Here is a 10,522-nt window from a genome sequence, read left to right as displayed (position 1 = left end):
TGACGCTTCGCGACAAGGTTTTGGTTGTGTTCTTATGCAACGAAAGAAAGTAATTGCATTTGCATCCCGACAATTGAAGATTCACGAGCGGAATTATACGACGCATGATCTAGAATTGGGAGCAGTCGTGTTTGCATTGAAGATGTGGAGACACTACTTGTATGGGGTTAAATTCACTGTGTTTACTGATCATAAAAGCCTTCAACATATTTTCGATCAAAAACAATTGAACATGAGGCAACGTAGGTGGGTCGAGTTAATAAACGACTATGATTGTGAAATTCGTTATCATCCCGGGAAGGCGAATGTGGTGGCTGATGCTTTAAGCAGAAAAGAACGAGAACCAATTCGAGTACGAGCGATGAACATAAAAATTCGCATGAATCTCAATTCACAAATCAAAGAAGTTCAACGAGAAGCACTTACTAAAGAAAATATAGGAAATGAAATAATGAAGAAGTATGCGAAGCAACTCGTTATGCGGGAAGATGGAATTCGATATTTTGCAAATCGTATTTGGGTACCGAAGTTGGGTGGATTAAGGAAGTTGATATTGAACGAGGCACATAAGACAAGATATTCGATACATCCTGGAGTTGGAAAGATGTACCAAGATCTTAAGACGCATTATTGGTGGCCTAATTTGAAGACAGACGTTGCAACATATGTTGGGGAATGTTTAACTTGTTCCAAAGTCAAAGCAGAACACCAGAAGCCGTCAGGGTTACTTCAACAACCAGAAATTCCAGAATGGAAATGGGACGGTATTACCATGGATTTCATCACGAAGTTACCAAAGACTGCCTGGGGATACGACACCATTTGGGTAATTGTTGATCGTCTTACCAAGTCTGCACATTTCTTACCTATAAAGGAAACGGATAGAATGGAGAAACTATTACGATTGTATATAAAGGAAGTTGTTTCAAGGCATGGAATACCTATTTCCATTATATCCGATCGTGATAGTAGATTTACCTCAAAATTCTGGCAATCACTACAGGAGGCACTAGGAACTCGGTTGGATATGAGTACCGCATATCATCCACAAACCGATGGACAGAGTGAGAGAACGATTCAGACTCTCGAAGACATGCTCAGGGCATGTGTGATCGATTTTGGAAACGGATGGGATAAGTATCTACCGTTAGCAGAATTCTCGTATAATAATAGTTATCATGCGAGCATTGGAGCTGCGCCATTCGAAGCATTGTACGGAAGGAAGTGTAGATCTCCTATCTGTTGGAATGAAGTAGGAGATCGACATTTAACTGGTCCCGAAATCATACACGAAACGACCGAGAAGATAGTACAAATCAAGGAGAGATTGAAAACAGCCCGTAGTCGCCAAAAGAGCTACGCCGATGTTCGAAGGAAACCATTAGAGTTTCAGGTTGAGGACATGGTTATGCTAAAGGTGTCACCTTGGAAAGGTGTAATACGTTTCGGCAAAAGGGGTAAACTGAACCCAAGGTACGTAGGCCCGTTCAAGATCATCGAACGCATTGGACCGGTAGCTTATCGACTCGAGTTACCGCAACAACTCGCCGGAGTACATAATACCTTTCACATCTCGAACCTTAAGAAGTGTCTTGCAAAGGAAGACCTTACCATTCCTCTTGAAGAAATCCATGTCGACGAGAAACTACAATTCGTCGAAGAACCAATCGAAATCATGGACCGTGAAGTTAAAAAGCTCAAACAGAGCAATATACCGATTGTTAAGGTTCGTTGGAATGCTAGAAGAGGTCCCGAGTTTACTTGGGAACGAGAGGATCAGATGAAGCAAAAGTATCCACACTTGTTTCTCGATGACGCAAAATAGGTACAATTTTAAAATTTCGGGACGAAATTTATTTAACGGGGAGGTAATGTAACGACCCGCACTTTTTCGATCATACTATACTTATAAGATTAATATTTACATAAATTAAACCTTGCCAACATGATAAGCAATCCAAATTGTCGAGACTTATATTTCCGAAAAGAGTTTTACACAACGTTTGACCGTCTAGTTTGACCGATGATATCACGAACTATACAATATATGATAATTATACGTTTGTGTATATAAATGTATATATACATATTTAACATGATTAATAAATGTTTTAATATCTCATTTTGTATTAATAACAACAAGTTATAAGTATATTTTGAAACTACTAACTTAAGTTTTCAAAACGATAACTATACGTAACGTTATTTGACATAAATACTTAAGACTTATAATGTTATACATATATCGTATAAGTAATGTATTTAATCACTTTTAAGAACTTAAATACATAAAACCATATAAGTGTATTCACAAAAGATAGCTATATTTGAATCCTCATTCCATTTTTCACAAAATTTCTATACGTATATCTAGAGTATAAGTACTCGTATCATACCTAGCTTCTATACGTATTTACTAATAGTAAATACACATCAAATCACCACCTAACCCACCCTTGTTACTGCCCTTAGAGCAAGGTAATTGGAATTTGGATGCATGCATGAATTATTATACAAAAATACAAGAGAAAACCTTGTCTTGTCTCCTCATGGCCACGTTTTTATGGCCTTTATATGTATCATCATCTTCATTCATTTTACTTCAACTTTCTAGCCAAAACACACACATACTTTGAAGCCTTAAAACCCTTAATCAATTCAGCAAAGTTTCCAAGAAGATCTAGCTTCAAAAACCATACTAAAACACCATAAGAAAACCATACAAAAACACTTCAAGAAAACCCTCCAAGAACACCAACTTACTTCCAATCTTTCATCCACTTCTATCACCCTTTTGATTCTAGCTTCTTACTTCTCTCTTACAGCAACTTCATCCAAGGAACTTGAGGTAGAATCTATGTTCATAACCTTATTCGATTCATATATATATAGCTATCTTATTTTGTGGTACAAAAGTTTAACAACAAGAACATAGTTTGAATGTTTTCAAACTTGTTTGCAAACTAAATAGATCCTTCTAACTTAACTTTTAAAATACTTCAAGACCTGTAATATAACTTATGTATATGCTAATTTAACAAGGTAAAACTTGGTTTTTCAAAGTATAAGTATTTTTAGAAAAATGGTCATTAAATGATTTTGTTGTAACAAAAATGTTTAACTTCATATGTTTCACTAATGTTTCACTTATGCCGTATGATTTTGAATACAAACCAAGGTATTTACAGTTCATAGTCTTAAAGAAGAACTCGATCCAAGAAGATGGCAATTTGAATCAACGAAAACGGATTTGTAACGAAGAAACTATGACCGAAACAAAATTGGTTATCCTAGATCATTTCAACTACGGGATCAATTGGAAAAAAATGATATAAATCACATATTTCTAAGATAACATGATATTTTATATATATGTACTTATAATTCAATTTTATATGGTTCAGGATCACCCGTAAACAACACGAGAAGATTAATCATAAGATCCCATGATTGTACGCAACACGTCATTTGACAACACCGGTACCATGGGTCAAGATTAATCTCGACCAATACATATACGATGGGTTTTTATTTATTTCGTTGGGGGTTTTATTTATTTCATTGCGGGTATATTAAACATCTAAAAATGAACCATTAAAATTGAATTACTAACATCGGACTGCTAACTACGGACTAAGGAATTATTCAAAGTATTAAAAGTATAACAAGTATATATTTATAACGTTTGTTTAAAAATGAAAACATATTGATATATTATATATGGATAGGTTCGTGATATCAACCGGAAGACCGAGTCAAATTATTTATATCATCAAGACAAGAGTGAGTATATAGTCCCACTTTTAAACTCTAAATATTTCGGGATGAGAATACATGTATTTTATGTTTTACGATATGGACACAAGTAACTGAAAAATATATTCTACGTTGAGTTGTACCACTGGCATACTTCCCTGTAGCTTGGTAACTAATATTTACAGCGGTATTGTAAACGCGAATCCTGTTGATAGATCTATCGGGCCTGACAACCCCAACCGGACTGGACGACCAGTATTCAACGGTTGCACAGTACTTCGTTTCGTGACTACACTTGGTACGGTGTAGTAAGATTTCATAATAAAGGGAATATGCGATGTGATTAAATGTTAAGTATGGTTACCAAGTGCTCAACCACTTAGAACATTTTTATTAAACTGTTTATATACGAAATCTTGTGGTCTATATATATATTGCTGCCGGCATTAAACCTATATCTCTCCAACTTTATGTTGACCTTTTAAAACATGTCTATTCTCAGGAGATTACTAAAGCTTCCGCTGCATCATGTTGGATCTAACCAGGATCTTGCGTACGCATGTTTGTGTCAAAAATAAAACTGCATATCCGAGATGTTGTATTGTAAAATATGCTAAAAACCGTGTTGTTGTCATCATTTGTAAAGTTTGTAAGTCGAAGATTATCGCTAAACGTTAATCTTCTTTTTATTGTCTTAAGCTTGTAACAAAAATAATGGTTATGGTTTGTAATGTATAATATATGCAGTTTTCTTTCAAAAATGTCTCATATAGAGGTCAACACCTCGCAATGAAATCATACGTTATCTAACGCGTTCTTATGGTTAAGGACGGGTTATGACAGTCGACCCCAAGAATTCAGTGGTACGGAAGGACCAATAGGGCTTACTCGTTGGTTCGAGAAAATCGAATCCATTTTCAGGGTCAGTCGGGTCCGTGAAGAGGACAAAGTTAGTTTCGCTAGTTGCACTCTCAAGGATAGTGCTTTGACATGGTGGAACAATCTGGTTAGTAGTTTGGGAAGTGATGTAGCTTATGGTTTGGCCTGGAATGATTTTAAGGAAAGATTGATCACCCGCTATAGACCTCGGGGTGAGCTTAAGAAGCTAGAGGTTGAGCTTAAGAATTTGAAAATGCATGGCACCGAGTTAGATGCCTATGAACGAAGGTTTTTCGAGTTAACTTTGCTGTGTCCTAGGGTTTATGCGGATGAGGACCGCAAAATTGAGGCTTACATTGATGGTTTGTTCGAGAAGATTGAACACGGGGTTGAGTCTAGTGAACCCCAGACTATTGAGGCGGCTATGTCTATGGCCCACAAACTTAATGACAAGGTGTTGAGAAGAAGCAAGACTACAGTTGTTGAAACTAGTAAGGAGGTTGTCAAGAAGGCTGATAATGGGAAACGAAAGTGGGATAACAACTGCAATCAAAACCAAAATCAGCAGAAGAAACAGGATACCTCAGGTGCTAATAACAGAAATCAGCGTGTGTGTCCTCGTTGCTATAAAGCTCATGATGGTTACTGCACAATTACTTGTAAGAGGTGTTCCAAGCAAGGGCACATTGCTAAAGATTGTACAGTGCTTTTGCCGGGTTCTGCTACTCCCGTGGCTGGTGGAAATAATAATAATGTTGGTAATAGAGGTGGTAACGGAAATGGTAATGGGAAATCAAATAATGGAAGTAATCAAAGGGTTTGTTATGAGTGTGGGAAGCCGGGGCATTTTCGAGATGCTTGTCCCAATAAGAAGACTGCTGAAACTGCACGTGGCCGAGCGTTCAACATTAATGCTAAGGATGCGAAGGAAGATCCTAAGCTTGTTACTGGTACGTTCTCAGTCAACGATTTATCAGTTTATATACTATTTGATTCGGAGGCTGATTTAAGTTTCGTGTCGAGTAAATTAAGTTCGAAAATCAAAAAGCCGTTAACTCCCTTAGACAATACTTATGTTGTTGAAGTAGCTAATGGTAAAGAACTTACTGCTAAGACTGTACATCGTAAATGTAACATTAATCTAGGTGGTAGGGATTTTGAGATAGATTTGATACCGATTGAACTTGGTAGTTTTGATATTGTTATTGGTATGGATTGGTTGTCAGCGAACCGTGCTGAGATCGTGTGTTATGATAAGGCTATTCGTATTACTGATGTGATTGGAGAGCCACTGATGGTCTTTGGAGATAAGAAATGCACACGGTTAAACCTTATTAGCTGTATGAAAGTTCGTAAACATCTCCGCAAAGGCTGTCATGCTATTCTTGCTCATGTTGTTGATCCTAGTAAGGAAGTGAAGAACGTTGATGACGTACACATTGTTAGGGATTTTCCCGAGGTATTTCCCGATGACTTACCTGGCCTTCCGCCGCAACGCGCGGTAGAATTTCAGATTGATCTTGTTCCCGGCGCTGCTCCTGTAGCACGTGCTCCTTATCGTCTTGCGCCTTCCGAACTTCAAGAATTGTCGAGTCAACTTCGTGAGTTGTTAGACAAAGGTTTTATTCATCCTAGCTCGTCCCCTTGGGGAGCTCCGGTTCTGTTTTTTAAGAAGAAAGATGGTTCTTTTCGTTTATGCATTAATTATCGTGAACTGAATAAGCTCACTGTTAAAAATCGTTATCCTCTTCCGAGAATTGATGATCTGTTCGATCAGCTGCTGGGTTCTTCTATTTATTCAAAAATTGATCTTCGTTCTGGCTATCATCAGTTGCGTGTTAAAGAATCTGATGTTTCAAAAACTGCTTTTCGCACTCGTTACGGTCACTTTGAATTTCTTGTTATGCCGTTCGGATTGACAAATGCACCTGTTGTGTTCATGGACCTCATGAACCGTGTGTGTAGACCCTATCTAGACAAGTTCGTTATTGATTTCATCGACGACATCCTTATCTATTCTAAGAGTGATGAAGAGCACAAAGAACACTTGAGGTTAGTGCTTGATTTGTTAAAGAAAGAAGAGTTGTACGCTAAGTTCTCTAAGTGTGCTTTTTGGTTAAGAGAAGTTCAGTTCCTTGGTCATATTGTTAATAAACAGGGAATACAAGTTGATCCTGCTAAAATTGAGGCGATTGAAAAGTGGGAAACCCCGAAAACTCCTACTCAGATTCGTCAGTTCTTAGGGTTGGCAGGTTACTATCGAAGGTTCATTCAGGATTTCTCTCGTATTGCGAAACCTCTGACTGCTTTAACGCATAAGGGGAAGAAGTATGAGTGGAAGGATGAACAAGAGAATGCTTTTCAGATTTTGAAGAAGAAGTTGACTACCGCTCCGATTTTGTCACTACCAGAGGGTAATGACGGTTTTGTTGTTTATTGTGATGCATCGCGACAAGGCTATGGTTGCGTTTTGATGCAACGAAAGAAGGTTATTGCGTATGCGTCACGACAGTTGAAGATTCACGAACAGAACTATACAACTCATGATTTAGAGTTGGGGGCTGTTGTTTTTGCGCTTAAAATTTAGAGACACTATCTTTATGGTGTTAAGAGTACTGTGTACACCGATCACAAGAGTCTTCAACATATCCTCGATCAAAAATAGTTGAACATGAGACAACGAAGACGGATTGAGACGTTGAATGATTATAATTGTGACCTTTTGTATCACCCAGGTAAGGCCAATGTTGTGGCTGATGCATTGAGTCGTAAAGAAAGGACTGAACCTCGCAGGGTTAGGGCCTTGAATATGACAGTTAGATCAAACCTCGCAAGGCAGATTCTTGAGGCACAACAAGAAGCCTTAAAGGAGGAGAATTTCGTGAAGGAGAATGTAGAAAAGGTAGCTAAGAAGTTTGAAGTACGAGCTGATGGTACTAGGTATTTTGCGAGACGTCTTTGGGTTCCGAAATTTGGAGGTCTTCTACAACTTGTTTTGGATGAGGCTCATAAGTCTAGATACTCTATTCATCCTGGTTCAGGAAAGATGTATCAGGATCTTAAGGAGCTGTATTGGTGGCATAATTTGAAAGGTGATGTACCTAAGTATGTGACTAAGTGTTTGACCTGTGCTAAGGTCAAAGCTGAACATCAAAAACCGTCTGGACTTTTGGTGCAACCAGAAATTCCCGAGTGGAAGTGGGAAGGTATTACAATGGATTTTATTACTAAGTTACCAAGAGTTTCGGGTGGCTATGATGCGATTTGGGTGATTGTAGATCGACTCACTAAGTCGGCACACTTTTTGCCGATTAAGGAAACGGATTCGATGGAGAAACTCACCCGTTTGTATTTGAAAGAGATTGTTTCTAGGCATGGTGTTCCCGTGTCCATTATTTCCGACCGAGACAGTCGATTTCTGTCGAGGTTTTGGAGATCTTTACAGGAAGCCTTGGGTAGTAGGTTGGATATGAGCACCGCTTATCATCCTCAAACGGATGGTCAAAGTGAAAGGACCATTCAGTGATTAGAAGATACGTTGCGAGCGTGCGTCATCGATTTTGGAAATGGGTGGGATAAATATTTGCCGCTAGCTGAGTTTTCTTATAACAACAGTTACCACGCAAGTATTAAAGCCGCACCGTTTGAAGCTTTGTACGGTAGGAAATGTAGGTCTCCTATTTGTTGGAATGAGGTTGGGGATGCTCAACTTACAGGTCCAGAGATTATTCACGAGACTACTGAGAAGATTGTACAAATTAAAGAAAGGTTGAGAACTGCTAGAAGTCGGCAAAAGAGTTATGCCGATAAGGGAAGAAAAGATGTTGAATTTCAAGTTGGTGATCGTGTTATGTTTAAGGTTTCACCTTGGAAGGGCGTAATCCATTTTGGTAAAAGAGGGAAGTTAAGTCCTCGTTTCGTGGGACCTTTTGAGATCATTGAAAGAGTTGGACCGGTGGCTTATCGTTTGAAATTGCCACAAGAACTCAGTGCTGTTCACGATGTTTTCCATATTTCGAATTTAAAGAAGTGCTTGGCTGAATTTGATCAGACTATTCCTTTGGAGGAACTTCAAGTTGATAAGCAATTGCATTTTATTGAGGAGCCTGTTGAAATCATGGACCGAGAGGTTAAGACTCTTAAACAGAGCAGAATTCCTATTGTTCGGGTCAGATGGAACGCTAGACGCGGTCCCGAGTTCACTTGGGAGCGTGAAGACCAGATGGAGCAGAAATACCCGCATTTGTTCTCAGATGCCGAGTCAACCCCTGCGCCTGCTTAAATTTCGGGACGAAATTTCCGTAACGGGAAGGTACTGTCACGACCCTACTTTTTCCGTTATCTTTTCCGTTAATTATTTAACGGTCGTTAACTGTTAGTGTGCCACGTCATTTCTATGACCTATATTATTATTTTTATAATATATATATATATATATATATATATATATATATATATATATATATATATATATATATATATATATATATATATATATATATATATATATATATATATATATGTTAATTATTATGTGTTATGTGAATATTTGTATTCATATTTTAATTTATACGTTTCTACGTCTCGCGGATTTCCATCCGGCGAATCTTTTTAGTTTTCAAACCAACGGTCGAGTTTTTGGGACATTTAAATCCTAAATATTTTAAATATGATATTTTAAGATCATATTATTATATAGTGTATTTATATTTATTTTTCGTCGCGCGTTTGTTATCTTTCCGGATTTTTAATCGCGTAAGCGTGTTTTCGGGTTTCGGGACTCGTTCGGGCTTTCGGGCCATCAGGAAATTATAATTTATCAAAAGTAGACCCATGGGGCCCACCCCCATGCAAGTTTCGGCCGAAGCCAAGGGGGGAGGGGGTTAACACTCCTTAATTTTCTTTATTTGATATTTTTATCTTATCACTTCTAAATTTATCCAAAGACCTAGTTCCATTTTGTGCTCTCCCTTTTTGCTCTCCCCATTCCGTCGCCATTCATCACCATCATCATCTAAAATTAAAGCTTGGATCAAGGAGAGATTAGTACCAACGCGTTCCTCTCGTTCTTCTCTACGCGATTACATAGATCGTTTCTCGATTAGGGTATAAACCCTAACCCTAGAATTTTCAATTTTTCATTTATTTACTGTATTTTGATGATTATTTAGTAGTGTGATGTTTGTGGATTATTGTAATGGTGTTTGTATGCATAGATGTACTTATAATCACATGTTTTCGGTTTGTTAAATTCTGGACAGCAGCTTTTTCGTGTATTCTGGGTTTGTGACTGAGATAAAAGATAAAAAAGGATATAAATGAGTTCCTCTCATCAAGACATTAATTTTAGACTCCGGATTCATGTCGTTTCGATTCCCGGAGCCCTAGTTATGATCAAATTACTATTTTGTTAAAATTGAAATGTGGATTGATATGAAACAGGTTTGGTCTTACTTTGTGACCTTCCTTGGTGTCTTTAGGGTGTGTTAGTGTGTTAGGACTGATGGTGGGACGAACTTTCATGTTCGGGTCACCTAAATCCGAGCCACGGTTCACCCGTTTCGACTAAAACACGGTTTTGAGTAAATTGAAAGCCCAAGTGGTGTCATGGCTGATTACCACGACTTGTGGACTGTTCTTGGTGTGTTCTTGAGTGCACCTTTGTGTCGGGTGGTTTGAATAGGCGGAGATGCATATAAGGCTCGCCAGAAATCGACACCCGGGGCTCAAGATACAACCCGATGAACTTTTTAATTAAAACTTATGTTTAATTCTAAAACTTATGATAAAAATAATCACACTCATTATTAATTAATTACTTATGATAAAAGGAGTAATTATTATTATTTAAGACTTATGATATAAATATTTATTATATCATTTAATT

The sequence above is a fragment of the Rutidosis leptorrhynchoides genome, chromosome 9 (genome assembly GCF_046630445.1).
Source record: "Rutidosis leptorrhynchoides isolate AG116_Rl617_1_P2 chromosome 9, CSIRO_AGI_Rlap_v1, whole genome shotgun sequence".
Classification (NCBI taxonomy): domain Eukaryota; kingdom Viridiplantae; phylum Streptophyta; class Magnoliopsida; order Asterales; family Asteraceae; genus Rutidosis; species Rutidosis leptorrhynchoides.
Note: the sequence above shows the minus strand (reverse complement) of the source record.